Below are 19,181 nucleotides of genomic sequence, written 5' to 3'. Positions count from 1 at the left end.
TCTTATTTCAGTCGTTATGGATTATTTGCATGAACCAGAAACAAAACTTAACTAGAATGTAAACACTGACCTCCTGGATAGAGGAAGAGAAAGAAAGGATAGAGATTATTATTCCGTATTATTCCTTATGACAAAACTAAGGATGATATTTAATAGAAACAGACATACGGACATAGAGAACCGACCTGTGGTTGCCAGGGTGGAGATGGTGGGGGAAGGGATGGAATGGGAGTTTGGGATTAGCAGATGCAAACTCGTATATAGAGGATGGATAAACCACAAGGTCCTACTGTATACCTAAGGAACTATATTCAGTATCCTGTAGTAAACCATAATGGAAAAGTTTCATATATAACAGAAATACTTTGCTGTAGAGTAGAAATGAACACATTGCAAATGAACTATGCGTGCTCAGTTGCTTCAGTCATGTCCCACTCTTTGTGACCCTATGGCTCCTCTGTCTGTGGGATTTTCCAGGCAAGAATATAGGAGTAGGTTGTCATGCCCTCATCCAGGGGATCTTCCCAACCCGGGGATCAAACCTGCATCTCTGGTGTCTTTTGCCTTGCAGGAGGATTCTTTACTGCTGAGCCACCAAGGAAGCCCCCAAATTAACTATACTAAAAAAAAAGAGGAAAAAATAAATGATGAAAGTGAGAGAGTTCAAGGAAAAATGTTAAGCTGAGCCTTTCAGAGCCTTGTGGAGTGTCTGAGTGGGAAGGGACTCAGGCTCAGCCTTTGGGGGTGACAGTGGAGGAGGAAAGACCCAAGAAACGAAGGGTCCTAGCAGGGTCAGCAACTCCAGGCCTCTGGGGGTCACAGCACACACTCCTCTTTACAATCCCCGGGGCTGCCTTTACCTATGGACTCTATTTTAGAATCTGGGACCCTTGGCTGGCCAAGAGACTTTAGGGGAATTTCCAAGCATGGAAAGAGAGAAACTAAAGTTGGGAAGGTGAACTAGCGGCCAGGAGGGAGGGTGCATCTTATGGCTCATTGAGACACAGGAATTATGTCTAAGATACAGCCTAACCCAACACATTGCCCCTGGGACACCTGCCATTTACTTTGCCTGGTACCTAAACTCTTCCCTTTATTTCGGGAGCTGCCCATCTTGTGACTCAGAGCCCACTATTATACTCAAGAAGCTGAAAATGCCTGTGGATGGCGCCCCCACCTCTGCTGCACAGGGTCAGGCACATGACCCAGGCTCCACTGGCCAAACACCCCAGCCCCGGCGTCTGGAGCGAGGGAGTGCAGAGGCAATGACCTTAGGAGTGCGGTCTTCCCAGGCTGGTTCTACTGTAAAGTGTGGACATGATCCAGGCCAAGCAGCCTTGAACCTGGTTCTCAGTATTTGCTGTGAGTTCCTTCAAGGCCCAAGGTGTTTTAAATTAACTCCTTTTCTGCCCAAATCATCCAAATTCAATCTCTGTTGTTTGCAGTCTAAAATCGAGGCAGATCCAGCACTTTGTGGGTTACTTGCCCAGGGGCATTTGCAATTAAAATGAGGCCCCCTAGAAAGAGGTCAAGGAGATCAAACCAGTCAATCCTAAAGGAAATCAACTCTGAATATCCATTGGAAGGATTATCACTGAAGCTGATACTTTGGCCCCTGATGTGAAGAGCTGATTCACTGGAAAAGACCCTGGTATTAGGAAAGACTGAAGGCAAAAGAAGAAGGGGGCAACAGAGGATAAAATGGTTGGATGGCATCACCTATTCAATGGACATGAGTTTGCACAAACTCAAGGAGATAGTGGAGGACAGAGGAGCCTGGCATGCTTTAGTCCATGGGGTCACAAAGAGTCAGATGCGACTTAGGGACTGATCAGCAACAAGGACCATGTTCACCCTAGAGGCTCTAGGGGAGAATCTATTTCCTTAACCTTAATCGCATCCTTTTACCACGTAAGGTAACATACTAATAGGTTCTGGGGATGAACTTGTGGGCCATTATTCTGTCTATGACAGGTTGCCTTGTGGCCCACTAAGATTCATGTCTATACCTCATGCAAAATACAGTCACTCTATCTAAAGGTCCCCCCAGTTATCATTTCATTACAGCAGCAATTTGAAGTTCAAATCTCATCTGAATCTCATCAGCTCAAAAGTCTCAAATGTCATCAGCTAAATCATGTAAATTGGGACAGGGCTCTTGTTATGATCCATCCTGGAGCATAATTCTGCTAAAGCAACAAGTTACTTGTTCCCTATATAAGATGATGAGATAGACACAGAGCAATAGACATTCCTGTTTAAAAACAGGAGACAATGGAAGGAAAAAAGAAAGGTCATTGGTCCTAAGCAATTCTGAAATCCAGCCAGGCAAATCTGTCAGGGCTCAAGGTCTAGAAATAATCCTCTATGGCTCAGGGATATTCTATATGGGCTTGCCACTCCATCCTCTGAGTCATCCTTCCTTTCTCATGCAAGGTAGCAGGTATTTGCAGATAAGCACTTTTATCAGCCTGGGTCTTGTCAGTAGACTTCTGGGCATCTGACAGCCTGCTTTCATTTCATATTCTCTTTTAGTGCAATCTGGCAGTGTTTCTGCTGGTATAATGTTCTCAGTAACCCCATGGGTTTCCTGTGTATGTCATGGGAATTCACTCCATTAGACAAGAGGCTCTTCAACATGTCTTTCCTAGAAAATCCCTCCCTTATTTTTGGCATTTGCTGAGATGGCTTAGGAAACACACACCCTTAAGCTTCTGAGATACTCTTGGGTTTGATTGAAGGGATCTGTGACTCACACCCTTAATCTCTTCAAAGAGCCTTTTGTGTGACTGAATACTTTGAACTTTTGGTCTTTCTAAGGTATTAGCAGAAAGTTGTACAGCTGCACACAAAGCCTTCTCTCTGGAGCATGATTTCCTGACAGGGAACCTCTCAATTTTAGCGTCTTTTCCCAGTAAGACTGGCAGAGAACTCCGCAATTATCAAGTCCTTCTTTCTTTCTGTTTAACAGTTCTTCTCTCAAGTTCATCTGTTTCTGCTCACAGTTTTCTATACGCAACAGGAAGATCCCTGCCAACCATACCTTCTACACTGGCTTGGAAATGTCAGCTAAATATCTAAGCTCATCATTTATACGTTCTGTTTCCCACAGAACTGCAGGATATAGTCCTTTAAGACTTCTGTCCCCCCTGACAAGGATCCCCTTTCTTCCAGTTTCCAATAATAAGATCCTTATTTCCTCTGGGTCAACACTAATTAAGTTGTTAATAATCATAGTTCTACCAATAGTAGAGTCTAGGCAAACTACATTTTTTTTTCTTTCCTCTCTCTTTCAAATGTCTCAAAACTCTTGCAGCCTCTGCCCCCTGCCCAGTTCCAAAACCACTCCACATTTTTAGGTATTTTTTAAAGCAGCAACCCACCCCGGGCACCGACGTCTGCATTCTTTCTAACTGTTGCTGTCATAAGAAGTCACCTCAACTGTAGAGGCTTCGAACAGCACAGATGCATCAGCTCACAGCTCTATAGGTCAGAACTCCAACACAGGGCTCACTGGGCTGAAACGAGTGTGTTGGCCAGGCTGCTTTCTTCTCTAGAGGCTCTAGGGGAGCGTCTATTCTCTTGCCTTTTTCCAGCTTCTAGAGGCAGTCTACATTTCTTGGCCAATGCCCACTTCCTCCATCTTCAAAGCCAGCAAACATCACATCTCTCTGACCTCCTTTTCATTACCACAGATCTCTGACCAGATAAGAAAGCAGTTCTCTGCTTTTAAGAACTCCCATGATTAGACTGGGCTCACTTGGATAATCCAGGTTAATCTCCCACCTAAAAGTCCTTATCCTTAATCACAGCAGAAAAGTCCCTCTGGCCACAGAAGGTAACTCATTCACCAATTCCCAGGATTAGAGTGCTGACATCCAAGGCAAGGGGGCGGGTTATTATTCTGCATGCCATATTACCCACCTCTCTGACCCTCAATTTTCCCGTCTATCAAATGGAGATAACATCTCTCCCAGGACTGTCATGAGGACTGAATTGAGGGAGCTTTCAGAAATGGAGAATTTCAAGCCACACCCCAGACTAAGTGACCTAGAATATCCATTTTCAGCAAAATCCCTGGTAGACTGAGATGCCTAGGAAAGTCCGAGATACATGGGCATGTAGAATTTCACACTGGATGGAGAGTTTCACCGCCTGGACTTGAACCCTGCTCAGCCATGAAGTCACTCTAAAATACGGGCTCTCTTCAGGTATCCTCTAAAAGTACTCTGAGCCAGGATGAATTGGATAGGTTCCAAGGCTAATTAGAACCTTGGAACCTTAACACTTTATGATTTGATGACTCAAGTACTGATGCTGGAACTGCAGGCAGCAGCAGTTTGGTGGGTGGGTGGGATGAGCTGCAGGGGGAGCTTCCCGGCAGCCCTCAAGCCCCATCACTAAGGGAGCACCCGCTCTGCCTAGCCATGAGGTCAGCTTGGGCCATTGTTTGGGATTTTAAGAAACCAGTGTCTTCCCAGAAGGCTGGGCTGGAGCTGTAATGGATCCTCATTGCTGCACGCGAACCAATGAAATAGTTGTCAACTATCCCAACTAATTTCCTCTCAGGTTGCAGGCAAGGGGAAGAAGGGAGATTCCCTATTTTCTCTGGCCAAAATTATGTGAACACAGAGGCTGCTTCTTGGTGAAGAGAGTTGCATGGAAACCCCCCAGGGTGTTGAGCCACCAACTGGCCCAAGTCAGCCCCACTGGAGCCCAGCCTGATGTTCCACTGGCTGGGCGCTAAGGGCTTGCTGCCCCTCCAAGGACAGCCGGCTTTCCCCACAATTTCTCAGGATGCAACACATCCTGCCACCTTGACCCAGGCCTGAAAGACCCCCCCTCAACTATGCCCAGAGAGGCCCACTTGGTCCACTGGAGCCCACCCTGCTCCTGGGTCCTTAATGAAGATAAGTTCTCCCTGTCATTACTGAAGCACACATACAAGGCTGAGTTTAAATATAACAATCTGGGTCAGCAAGCTGGCCTACTTCATCCTTTTTGTCTATCTCGGGCCCCAAATGAAAAGAGAGGAATTTCTCCATGTTTCACTTGCTCTAAGAGATTGGTCTGAAACTCGGGCGGGGTGAGGGGGTGGTGGCATTGAGAAGCGGAGGTGTCTGGAAGTTCTGTACTGTGGTTACCCAGGTGAAGGCGAGGAGGCTATTGCCAAGACTGACTTGGTGCCCACAGTCAGTGCCAATCCCATGGGGTTCCCCAGCTCCCTGAGAAGGGCAGAAGCTGGGGAAGGCCCTTGCCTGAGACAAGAGGACTGCCCAGTGGTGCCAGGGACAGAATCTTCAGTAGGGGTACCAGAGCTGGGGCAGGTGTCCCATGGGCTGTGAGAGACCATGCCGCTCAAGGCCAGGGGAAGCCAGCTCTCCACCTGGAGCCCCCAGTGACAGACAGCCTGGAGGAGAGGACCCTGCCTTGGACCCGGGTGGATTCCATGAAGCCTTCCACACGAACGGAGGCACAGACATGGGTGTGCGGCAAATAGTCTAGCCAAAGCTTGAACTCAGGGGTAGGAGAGCCAGAGAAACTTGGCCGGGCTCTTCAAGTCCAGCTCCCAGCACTGAATGCCAAGTTAAGAGCTTTGGATGGAGTTGTAAACTGTTGAAGAAAGCTGAAACCACTGTGGTGGGGGCACCCTTATTTAAATGTACCCTTGCCTAAAAGAAGTGTCGGTCTCCTCCTCTGTACCCAGTGGGGTTCTCTGCATGACGCCTCCAGGGCCTCCTGGCTGACACTTTAAATGACCCATGAGGTACAAGTTAGTAGCCTCTGCAATGGAGCTATGAAAGGTGGTATCACTGGCCTGTATTCTTTTTTTTTTAACTTCGGTATAATTTTTAAAATTTATTTGTTTTTTTATTGAAGGATAATTGCTTTACAGATTTTTGTTGTTTTCTGTCAAACCTCAACATGGATCAGCCATAGGTATACATATATCCCCTCCCTTTTGAACCTCCCTCCCATCTCCCTCCCCATCTCACCCCTCTAGGTTGATACAGAGCCCCTGTTTGAGTTTCCTGAGTCACACAGCAAATTTCCGTTGGCTATCTATTTTACATATGGTAATGTAAGTTTCCATGTTACTCTTGCCATACATCTTGAGCTTGCCCTGGATCCATGGCTTTTGTTAACTGACTTTGCAAATTACTCTCATTTAAGGAGTGCAGTCAAATTGCTCACCCTGGGGCTTTATATTCGGCCATGTGACTTGCTTTGGCCAATGGACTGAAGGGTGCCAGTTGGAATCTAGACCTTAAAAGCTTTTGCAGGCTTCTATCTGCCCCCTTGGGCCTCTGCTATCATCATGAGAAGAACATTCCCTTCAATGAGTTTGCTGGCTCCACGCAGAGGCTCAGACACAAATGGAGCCATCTTGGATCAGCCAGCTCCTGGACCACGTAGAGACTTGTGAGCTAAAGAAGTGCTTATTGTTGCATCTGCCTGAGGTATTGGGGTTGTTTGTTACACAGCATTACTCCGGCCATGTTTGACTGATGCATTGGGATAATAACAGACCCATTCTCTCGGAGTTGTAGTGAGGATTCAATAAAAATAATCCACTTAAAGCTCGTAGACAAGAATTTCAGTCTGGGAAAATGAAAATTTCTAGAGATGGATGATGGTGATGCTGGCACAACACTGGTTGAGCATGCTGGAACTGCATGGGTCCACTTATACCCTTATTTCTTTCAATAAATATAGTACTATGTCCATGATCGAATGTTGGTCGAATCTGTAGATGCGGAACACAGACAAGGTGGGCCAATGATACGGATTTTGGTATCCAAGGTAGGTCTTGTAGCCAGTCCCCTGTGGATACCTATGGATGAATGTATATTTAATGCCACTGAACTGCACATATGGTCAATATGGTAAACCTGACATTATATATATCTTACCATGGATGTATGGATGTGAGAGTTGGACTGTAAGGAAGGCTGAGCACCGAGGAATTGATGCTTTTGAATTGTGCTATTGGAGAAGACTCTTGAGAGTCCCCTGGACTGACTGCAAGGAGATCAGTCCAGTCAATCCTAAAGGAAAGCAACCCTGAATATTCATCGGAAGGACTGATGTTGAAGCTGAAGCTCTAATACCCTGGCCACCTGATGCAAAGAGCCGACTCATTGGAAAGGACCCTGATGCTAGGAAAGATTGAGGGCAGGGGAAGGGAGTGGCAGAGGACGAAATGGATGGATGGCATCACCAGCTCAATGGACATAAGTTTGAGCAAACTCCAGGAGATGATGAAGGACAGGGAAGTCTGCCATGCTGCAGTCCATGGCGTTGCAAAGAAGCAGACAGAACTTAGCGACTGAACAACAACAAACTTTACCATGTTATTTTTTTTTAAAAAAAACAACAACATTTAGTCCCTTCCACATAGGAAGTGCCTGATAAATGTTAGCAGTTATTAGAAGGCAAGAGGAGGTGTGTGGTGGAACTGTACACTCTAACCACAGTGCAAGGGTGATCAATGAAGCCCTCAGGGAAATGACTCGGGACTGACTGGCCTCTCTTCACTTCTTAAAGGAAGAGGCATAAACTCATTCATACTAACAGGCTGAAGGGGCATTTGTAGTGGTCACGTGATAAGGATAACACAGTCAGAGCTGGAAGACTGTTGGGCAGTGTCTCACTCAGTCCCCTCGTGGGGAGAAGGCAAGACCCGGAGAGGCAACTCTGAGGTCACTCAGGAACTCGGTGGCAGATCTAAGATTGGAATCTGGAGGTCTTGACTCCAAGTCCAGCGCTCTTTCTGTTTTGCCACAGACGGGGACACAATAAAGCTTCATCCAGCCGCTAACTGTGCACTCTCAGGCACCTGCAGACAGGATCTGGGGCTTCCTGGTGCAGCTCAAACCACAAACACAATACAGCACACAGAGCAAGTCCGGCCTTTGGGTTCCCTTAACACGTGGTAAGGAGGTAATATTTTTTCCCTCTCCGCCTTCTTTTTTTAATTAAGCCAAATATATTTCTGCTTGGGAGCTTTACTCCAGTTTTGGACAGGGTTAATTAAAAGAAAAAATATACATATTAAAAGGCCAATTTGATTACTGCTACATATTAGTAATGCGATGAATAATTGATTGAATGTCTATGTTAATTGCTTCCTGAATCAGTGACTCTGCTGCTGAATACTCAAGGGCTGTTGCTACTTTGAAATGAGTAATAATTTCACTGCACTGGGATGGCAGAATGTGCCACATGAGTACCCTCCTGGGTTTAAAGCGACCTCTACTTCCTGTTCACTCTCTTCATCCTGACTTCTCCGTTTCTTCCGTGTCCCAGTCTACCACCTACTCCAGAGACCAGTGGTTCTCAAGCGTTGGTCTACATCAGACTCCCAGGGGAGCCTGTTGAAATATACATTCCCACCCTCCGGGCTTTGACCTGGCAAACCTGGGAATCTCTATTGTTAACCAGCATCTCAGAGGCAGGGTTGGGGGTTTGCTTTTGAAAAGAGCTGGCTGGACTTCCCTGGTGGTACAGTGGATAAGAATTCGCCTGCCAATGCAGGGAACATGGGTTCGCTCTCTGGTCCGAGAAGATCCCACACGTCGCAGCACAGCTAAGCCCACGCTCCGCGACCACTGAGCCCGCAATCTAGAGCCCACGAGCCACAGCTAATGGGGCCCCTGCGCTGCAGCTACTGAAGCCTGCCCACCTGGAGGCTGTGCTCTGAAACAGAGGCCACCGCGATAAGAAACCCATGCACGGCAGCTAGAGGAAGCCCCTGGTCTCTGCAGCTAGAGGAAGCCCCTGGTCTCTGCCGCTAGAGGAAGCCCCTGGTCTCTGCAACTAGAGGAAGCCCGCGTGCATCAACGAAGACTCAGCACAGCCAAAAATATAAATAAATAAATAGCAATGTGTACGTGTCAAAAAAAAAATTTTTTTTTAAAGAAAAGAGCTGGCTGAGGTAGGGACGCACCACGAGGGGCCATGCTCCAAACTCTGACAGCAACGGCTTCCTCGCACTGGGTTCCAACCCTCTGCTGCTCGCTGTTGGATCTCCCTCCAGCCCAACTCGTCTAAAATGCATCTGTGGGCGTTCCCTGGTAGCCTAGTGGTTACAATTCCAGGCTTTCACTGCCATGGCCCGGGGTTCAATCCCTGGTTGGGGGACTGAGATCCAGCAAGCTGAGTGGGGCAGCCAAAGAAATAAACAAAATAAATTTGCGATTGTCCTCCCACAACCTGCTTTTCCTCGGTGAACCGCTCAGCAAATATGGGCTCTGCCCAGCCCTACGTGGTCAAGCTCAGAAGCCTCTTCTGTTCTTACCAGCCCTTCCCCCAACATCCATGCAGCAGCCCGACCCTGCCTGTTTCTTCCCATTTCAAATCCCACTGAAATATTCTTTTCTGCAACTTTAGAAGCAGGTTTCCAAGAGTCCTTTTTGTTCTCCAAATGGTCCTTCTCTTGCCTCTCCGTTTCATAGATGCAGTATTTGCCTCTCCGAGATGTGAATTACAACGGATCCTGGCAGTTGTCTTCTGCTTCCTGCATCGTCTCTATTGCCTCTTGGTTTCTTTGCTCTCAGTTTTGGTCCCTGCTTCCTTCAGATGCCTGCTGAGCCTGGAGGTCTATTTCCATTTAGGGGAGAAGCACAAAGAGCTAACAGGGCGCTCTGTGGGGTGGGGTGAAGTGGAGAGTGGGCTTCACTGAAGGTGGGCTGTGCGCTGGGAGGCCCTGGCATGGCAGCATCTGTGGCTGTTTCTTTGGAGGGTGCTGAGTTTCCTGAGAGCGGAATCATCCAGTCTTCTGCCTGGCTGTGAGCATTCTCAGAGCAAACCAGGCCAGGAGTTTTCCCCAAATAGACCTTTTCTTCTCCTGACTTAACACGCCTTTCTAATATGGCCTCTAACACCACTCCCAGCCCGAGCTGCACCTTCAACACACTTCCCACTGGCGCCTTCAGCCACCCCTGCTCCCTGAGACTGCAGAGTTCCAGCCATCATGGCGTCGGCTCTTCCTCCCCTCCAGGCCATGGTAGACGCTCACTTAAGGGCCCAGCTTGCATGCTCCAGCTCTGGGCAGCCTTCCCACCACCCCGGACAGCCCTGTGGCCCCTTCTGAGTCTCATGCATCCAGCCAGGTGGCCAAGGGCCCTGGCTCTGGAACCAGACTGCCAGATTCAGGGTCTGGGACCTGGCAAGTGCTGGCCCCTCTGGACCTAGTCACTGCTACTGCTGCTGCTAAGTCGCTTCAGTCGTGTCCGACTCTGTGCGACCCCATAGATGGCAGCCCACCAGGCTCCCCCGTCCCTGGGATTCTCCAGGCAAGAACACTGGAGGGGGTTGCCATTTCCTTCTCCAATGCATGAAAGAGAAAAGTTAAAGTGAAGTCGCTCAGTCGTGTACGACTCTTACCGACCCCATGGACTGCAGCCTACCAGGCTCCTCCGTCCATGGGTTTTCCAGGCAAGAGTACTGGAGTGGGGTGCCATTGCCTTCTCCGCTGGACCTAGTTGCTACCCTGCAAAAGGGGCATGACAGCTGCCTCTCCCCCAGAGGGCAAGAGGAGGGGCTGTGTGGGGAACCCAGCACCATGCCTGGCGCAGAGCATGCCGGGAAACGCCAGCTCTTCCAGCCACTGCTGTTAACATTTTGACTTTGAGCTGAGCATGTGACCAGCTGGCACTGTTCCCTGAGAGGAAAAGGTCTCGTGTGCGGGCAGATGGTGGACGCACCCACTGGGGACGGAGTCTAGGGATCGTCTGCTGTTTTCATCTCTAGGGATGAGGGAGGAGAGAGACCATACATCATCATAGGGACCAGGGTTCAGGGAGACCCTCAGAAGCACCAAGCAGGAGCTGGACCCCTCTCTTTCCTTTGAATGGGATTCTGTTTAGTGCAGAACACACCCTACACCCCACAGATACACGGAATACAGATGAAAGCTCCTGATGGAGGCCTCATCCCATGCTCTCTATGTTCTTATTAACTGAGAACACAGAAAGAAAAACAACTGAAAATACTTTGCTTCAACTTATTGTTAAAGACTTCATCAATTGTCAGAGCTAAAGATCCCTTGCAGGATAACTGAGAAGGTGGGGAAACTGAGGCCCAGAGAGGCCAATGGGCTCATCCAAGGTCATACAGGGTGGCTCAGATGGTTAAGAATCTGCTTGCAATGCAGGAGAACCTGGGTTCAATCCCTGGGTCAAGAAGATCCCCTGGAGAAGGGACTGCAGAGTCCGACAAGACTGAGCAACTAACACTGTCACTTTCTTTCGCTTTCAAGGTCACAGAGAGAGGGGTGCAGAGGTGAGAGGAGAGCCTGGGTTCCCAAATGCCAGACCCACAGCCACCCTGGCCTCCTCACGTCCCCACCGCCCACCTCTCCCTCCAACAGTGGTTACCACTGTCTCTGGAGGCTTTCATAACTGGAGCCCCCTCCCTGCCCCCAGGTCCTCTCCAGCCTGTCCTAGGAAGGGAGAAGGTTAAGAGGTGAACCATCCCTAGATTTACTCCCAAAGAGATGGTAGAAGGCACGTGGAGTTTGTTTCCTTGGGTTTCCCAGAGAGCACAAGTGGTAAAGAAACCATCTGCCAGTGCAGGACACATAAGCGATGTGGGTTCAATTCCTGGGTTGGGAAGATTCCCTGGAGGAAGGCAAGGCAACCCACTCCTGTATTCTTGCCTGGAAAATCCCATGGACAGAGGAGCGTGGCAAGCTGCAGTCCCTAAGGTTGCAAAGAGTCGGACATGACTGAAGCAGCTTAGCATGCAAAGGCTTGCAAGGAGTTTGTGTGTTTGCTTTAACAGTGCTATACTGGTATTAATAGCACTCGTTTGTTTTTATTTAACTTGTGGACAAAGACTTATAGATGGGTGAAAAAAATAAATCCTTTTTTGCAATCCAGAACTCATTGTTCAGTATGAGTTTTGACACAGATGAGAAGGAATACATTTTTGTTTTTAAAGGGTGCCATATTGGAACTTCCTTGGTGGTCAAGAATCCACCTTGTAATGCAGGGCACATGGGTTGATCCCTGGTTGGGGAACTAAGATCCCACATGCTGTAGGGCAACTAAGCTCAGGTGCCACAACGAAAGATCCTGCATGATGCAACAAAGATCCAGTATGCTGCAACGAAGACCCAACACAGCCAAGTAAATAAATAAATCTTAACCAAAAAATTAAAAAATGAAAAGTGCCATATTAAGAAAACAGGCACTACACTTAATCAAGATTCTTAGCTAACAGAGAGCAAGTTATTTTCTTTGCATTATTTTTTCTGCCTGAGTCTCAGTTTTACTCATCTGTAAAATGGGTATAATAAATTTCACAGACTCACGAAAATTGAAGGAGACAGGGGTAAATGTACCCAACCTAAAACTAGGTACACCACTGGTGATCAATAAATGTTCACATTTCTCTTCCTCAACCTTGGTATACAGCATCTCTTCCACTGGATATTGGAAGCAGCCACAGAATGTAACAGGTGGCCATAATCTAGCTCATCACTGAGTTATTTAAAACAAAAAATTACAAGCCCCCCTGTTGCCCAGCGACACAGACATCAGAGTAGACGGACTCAATGTTCTAGGATGTGGTGGTTTAGAATCACAGTTGTAACGTCCACAGCAGAAGGGCATTTGCACCTGACTTACTAAGTACTGGGCCCCATGCTCTGCCTGCAGGACAGCATTCCTCCCCCAACCCAACTCTGTGGAGTCCACTCCATTATCATCCCCACTTTACAGATGTGAACACTGAGAAATGAATCAGAGGAAAACAACTGGTCATACTTCACAATTCTATCTGTATAATAATAGAATAAGGAAAAGGCCAGAGGGGAATGCAAAATACAATCGTGGTCATATTTTTTCTTCTATTTAAAAAATTTCTATAATGTTGATTTATTACCTCAGTGTGGGCTCACAGAAAACCACCAGACAGGCCCAATGCAAACCGCAGCCCTGGGACTTGCCCAGTGTGGCCTTAGATGAGTCAGTGTGGGGGTGTGCCTCAATTTCCCATTTGAGATATGAGTGAAATTTGGGGGTGATTTATATTTTCTTTTTTTCCTTATCTCTAATTTCAAACTGGTCTTTAGTTTCATTATACCTATACTACTTGGATAACAAAGAGAAAAGATATTTTAAAACAATATCTACTTTTCATGATGTTTTAAAGGTTAAATTAGGTCATAAGCATAAGGAACCTGACAAAACTTATGATATTCATTTTAAAAAAATAAACAGGTCTCAGCAGGGTAGGGGAGGGTTGCCATATTTATACCAATAGTTAACATGTTCATTTTAGCACTTCCCTGGGGGCTCAGCCATAAAGAACCCACCTGCAGTGCAGGAGACGGGAAGATCCCTTGGAGGAGGCTTGCGGCAGCCCACTTCAGTATTCTTGCCTGGAAAATCCCATGGACAGAGGAGCCTGGCAGGCTATGGTTCGTGGAGTCACAAAGTGTTGGACACGACTGAAGCAACTGAGCATGCCACATGTTCATTTTATTGTGTGTTTGGCAAAAGATATGCCTGGTACCTCAAACCAATGGTTCATATCTGTTACTGCTTAGGAGACATCTAAGGATTTTAAAAAGGTAACACGTGGATGGGAGAGAAGCTCCTGGGCTCTTGCCACTCAAAGCATGGTCCTCAGACCAGCAAGCACCATCAGTTGGGAGCTTGAGAGCAAATCCAGGTGCTCAGAACAAACCCACTGAATTAGAATCTGCATTTAACAAGATCCCCAGGAGTATCATATGCACATCAGAGCTTGAGAAGCACTGAGTTGAGTGATAAACAAATGTGTCAAAGCCACCAAGTTGCCACAGGAAACCCTGACATAGGCCTTTGCGCCCCAGACACCAGCCCAGCCTCTCCGACTTCTTAGTCAGTCTCTCCACTTTATGCACGGTGATGAGGCTCAGAGAGGAAGGGCGCCTTACCCGACGTCACCCAGCAAGACAGGAGCGAAGCTGGCCGAGGATCTGACTTCTGGTGTCTCAGGCCCCAGCCTTAGTTCCCAAGGCACAGCCAGGGGAACATAGGGCTCTAGAAACCCACGGCTGGGCCAGAGCTGACCTGGAGTCTCCAGTGGCCCAGGCATGCTCATTAATCCCCTGACCTTGGAATGGGGTGTTTTCCTGAGAGGAGCGATCGGTGCCTTTGGGGACAGGAGAGCCCCTGGGACGGGGACTCTGAGAGAGCCCGGGGCTGCAGAATGCAGACTGTGTCCTGCCAGCTTGCAAAAGAACAGTCTGTCCTGGCAAGCTCATGGGGACGCGCTCCCAGCGGCGTGGTGGGGACGAGCGGAGTTACCAGGGAGCCCGGGTTCTCCCTGGGGTGGCTGGTGCGGACCCAGGGCGCTGTGCCACTGGGCAAGAGCACCAGTTGGGCCCACTGCTATCACTGATGAGCGTTCTGGTTTTCAACCATCCACTTTGTGTTCACTTACTCAAATACCTCCTCTATTCTCACTCTATCCCATGCTCTACTCCTTGAACCCTGGGCTGTGACACAATTCCAGAATCTCACAGAACCCCAGTCTCTGTTCCAATGTCAGTAGCCATGCGGTCTGGGGCAAAGGGCTCAGCATGTGTGAGCCTCAGTTTCTGCTTCCAGGAAACGGGTATGGTGGCACACCTACCAGAATGGTTAAAAGGAAAGAGGCAGATTTTACCAAGTGCTGATGAGAACATGGAGCCACAGGAAAACTCTCCGATGTTGCTGGCGGGAGCATGAAATAAAACAGCCTTTCTGGAGACAAGTGTTGACAGTTTCTAGGAAAGTTAAACCTATACCTACCCTGCGACTCCCAAATCCCACTCTGAATGAGGGAAATGAAAATACATGTCCATATGCAGACTTGAATATTCATAGAGATCTAATTCATAATAAACTTAAATAAGAAATACGCTATATGCTCACCCACAAGAGGACAGACAAACCTCCTATAATGGACTCCTACAGGGGACTACTAGACAACCCTGAAAAAGAAGCCCCACCTCTTATCCCCCCCCCACCCCCATGCGTGACAACACGAAGAGTCTCACAGACATGCTGGTGAAAGAAGCCAAGTCAAGACGAACACCCCAAGGGATTCTACTGATCGAAGCTTCAAGAGTAAGTGGAAGTGATCCCTAGTGATATAAGTCAAAACAGTGGGTACCTCCGGGTTCAGCAGCAAAAGGGCAGGTGGGAGCCCCCCAGGGACCTGGAAATGTGCTGGATCTGGGCTGCAGTCACACAAGCATAACCAGAGGGAAAAGTTTCTCCACTGTGCACTTCAGATCTGCTCACTTTATTCTACTCAATGGGGGAAAGAGAGAGAGTGCTTGTGAGAGATGTGGCGGGGGCGGGATTCCTCCATCACGGGAGTGTTCTGAGGATAAGGCTAAAGGACAGGATGTGCAGTTGCTGGGGGACTCACAGTCAGTGATCACTGTGGGTAGTCAGGCTCCTCGCAGGCTATGGTTTCTTGCTCTGTAAACGGGGAACAAGGACGGCTCATAGCTCACTCACAGGGATGAGGCTACAAAGGTGCCCAGAACAGGGTCTGCCACTGGGTGGCCGGGACAGGGGTGGTCTCTGTCTGCCCTGGGAGAATAGTATTGCCCATGGGGAATACTACACAGCCACAAAAAAGGCTTGGACCTAGAAAGTTTGCCCCAAACTGCTTCCCTTCCCCAGCCCCTCCATGGATGTGGTAGACATCAATCCATCAAGCTTAATGAAATCACTAACACCTCCCTGACACATGGGAGCTCTGGGTGCCCTGGTCACAGAGAGGCCCAGGGAGGCTCACATGGCCACAACCCAAAGGCTCTAACAGTGAGGACGGTCCAAGGTCCCAGCATCCTGGGTCAGTGGCGGGAAGCACAGACTATGGGCCTCACAGAAGTGAGGGGGCGGGACGGGGGTGGGCAGTGAGGCTTGAGTCCAGGTCAGAGACCCTAAATCCTGTGCTTATCCCACTGTAGCAGCAGTAACCCTGGAAATACACTTCATACGAAAGGACACTTACCAGCTATGGGACTCCTGGGAGGAGTTTGGGGCCTCAGTTTCCCTCCTTTGGAGGAACCTAAGCTTTTGTGAGGGCAGGGGTTTCTGTGTGTCTTGTTCTCCTGCGGCATAGGCATACACCACAGTATCTGGCACATAGTAGGTGTCCAGGAAATAGTTCTTACACAGGAAGTCGGTGATTCTGTGAATGCACATGGCATTCGAAGTTGGCTGGCCAGGCCTCCTCTCACTTTACCCCTGCACAAGGAGCCTCCTACCCACACCCTGTGCTTCTGTCTGTGGGCCTCACCCGGTCCACAGTGCCTCCTCCCGGCCACCCCTTTCCTGTCTGTCTGCTCCCATGCATTGCTCTCGGCCAAAACTTTCATGCCTGGGAGGAAAGTCATGGCCTTCTCTTTTCTGACCTTCATAGCATTTCAGAGATAAGAGCGCCACTCTGAAGACCAGGTGTGGACCAACCCCAGTTCACGGGTTAAATCTGGCTGCCATCTGTTTTTGTAAATCAAGTTTTAATTGAACACAGTTACTCTCCTTTGTCTATGGCTGTTTACACACTAAAACACCAGAGTTGAAAGGCTGCTGCTGAAACTGACTACAAAGCCTAAAATATCTACTACCTGGCTCTTTGCAGAGAAAGTTTGCTGAACTCTGACGCAGATTAAGTGCAGATCTTACACATAACCTTTTGTTGCATCTTCACAACAGCTCTACCACTTTTATGCCCATTTTATGGATGTGGAAACTGAGGGTCAGGGATGAAGGGTATTGTCCAAGGTTGGGTATCCAGTAGGTGGCAGTACTGGATTTGAATCCACCAATGTCCCAGAGTCCAGGAACAGACTAATTATTAATACAAACAGGATGAGATGGTTGGATGGCATCACTGACTCAATGGACATGAGTTGGAGCAAACTCAAGGAGACAGTGAAGGACAGGGAAGCCTGGTATGCTGCAGTTCATGGGGTCACAAAGAGTCAAGACACAGCTTAGCGAATGAACAAGCAGATCAACACAATGAGTCCAGTTTGCAAGATGCAAGGAGGTAACACAAGCCCAGGAGAAGTTCTGTAGATGAGGGTAAACGAGGCCAGAGCAGCCCAGAAGGCCCTTGGAAGCAGCAGGATCTGCCTGAGTCATTCAGGGAGAGGAGAGTTAGCTGGATGGGGGGGAGGAAACAGGGAAGGGTGGGCCAGCTAAGTGGGACAAGGCAGGGCACGAGCCAGCTGGGGAAGCTTGGCCCAGAGCCGGGGCACTGGGGAGCTACAGAAAGACACTCTGGAAACGATGCTTATCTGTCTGCCGGGCCCCGGAAGGCTGCCGAGTCCGCAGGAGAGGGAGACACATGCTGCAGCAAGTTCCATACCTAGGCACTGTGCGGATTCCGAATCTCCTAAAAAGGGCAGAAGCGAAAGCCGGGTACCTTTCGGCAGGGCGGGTCATAAGCAAGGTTTTCCTTGTGGCCAAAATGTTGGCGAAAACTCCCCAAAGGCATGAGTCATGTGGACTTGGGCGAGCAAGTGAACTATGTGACTTGACTTTCTCAGCTGTCAAACGGGGAAGGCCACGGGCTAGTAGTGGAAAGGGTCAAAGCACTGTTATTCGCAGAGCACACCAAACAGCGCCTGGCACAGAGGGAGTGCTACAGAAAGGTTCGCTAGGTAAACACAGAACATAAAGAAGATCTGGCTTCGGCAAATATCAACTCCCAATTTTTTCGCCCCCAAATGATTCACGGGCTGTTCAGAATTCACAGTGCCTGATGTGGTTAATTTAAACACTGCCGCAGAATGGCGAGCCTGAACGGCATTTCAATGAACACAAACCTTATTTTTAACAAGACACACTGGCACTTGCAAGAACATTTAAAAATACCTTCCTCATTCCAAAGCTGCAACCAGGTCCGGGGAGAAATCCTCTGGTTTTGGGGTCACTATTTTCTCTGGGAGCTAGGCTCCAGAGTTGCTATAGGAGCTGCTATGGGTATCCAGGGGGCTGAAAGTGGGAAAGAGAATTTGTGGACTGTTGATCAAACATCCAAGTTGACACCTGTTGGTCTGCTTGCTCATCTGTGGACTTGGGGTGGGGGGGTCCTCAGACAGATTCTGCATCTTGTTTCATTCAGTAAATACACAGGGATACCTACTGCCCTGTGGACATGGGGACGGGTCCTAACTCCTGGGGCTCACTTTGCAGGAGAGAGACAGATAATGAACGTGGAGATGAATAAATAAGCCAGTGAGATCATTCCGAGAGATTCTATGTACTTTGGAGAAAGTCAAAGGGGAAAATGGGACCCCTGTGTGCATGGGGGGTGAGGGTATTAGGATAGTCGGGGAGGGCTTCTTGGAGGTGGTGATGTTCGTGATGCAAATGGAATGAGGAGGAGGAATCTTCCTGTAAGATCTGGGGAAGAGTGATGAAGGCAGAGGGAGCGTGGAGCCTGGTGACGGAAGAACCAACAGGAGTGTGGGGTGTGGAGTGTGCCGGGCCACGAGGAGAGCGGCTGCGATGCAGGGACCCATGTGAAGGCCTGCAGGGCTCATGGTTACAGACGCTGCGTGGACAGCACTAGGGCAGGACAGCGGCTCAGGGAGCCGTGGGGAAGCCACCACACAGCCCCCACTGCCTTCCTATGAACAGTGCCCCTTGCATCACTTAATCTGGCAGTTCTGTCGGGCCACCGTGCCAGGCACACGGTAGATATTTCATAAATGTTTAGTGAACAGTGGTGAAAACCAGCTTTGCTTTGATGTCTGTGACAGGCTCCCAATCTCCAGCAAACCTGCTTGTTTTTAAATGAAGCGCACGCTTCGCCTATTTTCTTCTTTTTCAGACGCTTCTCGCGTGTTTCTTCTCATCTCCTTGGTTTGCCAGTCTACTGGACCAAAGGAGCACCTGATGAGATCAAGACCATGGGGCGTCTTGAAGCCCCACGAGAAGCAGGGGACATCTGGGTCCCGTCACTCTCAGCCCCATGGCCGAGAGGGCTGCAGTTTGATCAATGCTTGGGGTTGCAATGAAACACTGACATGCAAGTGTTCAAGGAACACATAGAGGAGAGTCTACCCACTAACGAACCATTTCCTTCAGCACCTCCTGGACTCCCACAGCAATGCCGAGGGTGTGCTGGGTCTGCACCACAGCGTGTCCAGAAGCCTCCTGAAAGAGACCGTG

At 48.8% G+C, this 19,181-nt stretch overlaps 1 non-coding gene across 1 annotated transcript; it reads left to right on the top strand.

Moving 5' to 3' along the window:
* Positions 1-11,805: 11,805 nt before the first annotated feature.
* LOC120868517 lies at positions 11,806-11,931 on the top strand. The gene has a single exon (XR_005722258.1). It is a non-coding gene; the product is annotated as a small nucleolar RNA SNORA40 (small nucleolar RNA).
* Positions 11,932-19,181: the final 7,250 nt, after the last annotated feature.

Source organism: Oryx dammah, unplaced genomic scaffold, assembly GCF_014754425.2.
Source record: "Oryx dammah isolate SB20612 unplaced genomic scaffold, SCBI_Odam_1.1 HiC_scaffold_9, whole genome shotgun sequence".
NCBI lineage: Eukaryota > Metazoa > Chordata > Mammalia > Artiodactyla > Bovidae > Oryx > Oryx dammah.
The sequence above is the reverse complement of the archived record's forward strand: the minus strand, read 5'-3'. Positions and strand labels throughout refer to the sequence as shown.